Below are 533 nucleotides of genomic sequence, written 5' to 3'. Positions count from 1 at the left end.
CAACATATTCCCGTGTGACTGTATCAATTTGTGATGATGCTGTAAGATATGTCCATCGCCACTGTCGTTCCCATCACTACTGTCGCTGTCATCACTGCTATTGCCACCGTCATCGCTGTCATCAATACCCCTGCCACCATTGCCGGCTTGATATGCTAGTTGCAATATAAATGTGATCTAAGCATGTTGCATCACATATGCAGAGTACAAATTGAGAAAAAAACATGTTACAATACAGCTAGACTTTTTATTTCATTGACATCAAGATTGATATCGATGCAATATAATTTGAATACATGTGTGTGTGATATGGTTGGATATATATATATATATATATATATATATATATATATATATATATATATACATACATACATACATACATACATACACATGTACAAATATATAATATTCAAAGACAAGCTCATACATACATATACCATTATCATCAACATTTAGCAGCTGCTTTCCATGATGATGATAAAGATGATATGTGTGTGTGTGTGTGTATATATTCAAACACACACACACAC

The 533-nt window shown here is 33.2% G+C and overlaps 1 protein-coding gene and 1 long non-coding RNA gene across 2 annotated transcripts in view; one reads left to right on the top strand and one right to left on the bottom strand.

Moving 5' to 3' along the window:
- LOC106869116 (synaptotagmin-7) overlaps positions 1-533 on the bottom strand; it is a 426,210-nt gene that overhangs the window by 358,110 nt on the left and 67,567 nt on the right. The window lies entirely within an intron of this gene.
- The window catches only part of LOC106869117 (uncharacterized), a 492,367-nt gene that overhangs the window by 467,832 nt on the left and 24,002 nt on the right, over positions 1-533 (top strand). The window lies entirely within an intron of this gene.

Source organism: Octopus bimaculoides, chromosome 27 (assembly GCF_001194135.2).
Source record: "Octopus bimaculoides isolate UCB-OBI-ISO-001 chromosome 27, ASM119413v2, whole genome shotgun sequence".
NCBI lineage: Eukaryota > Metazoa > Mollusca > Cephalopoda > Octopoda > Octopodidae > Octopus > Octopus bimaculoides.
This window is presented reverse-complemented; position numbering and strand designations above follow the sequence as displayed.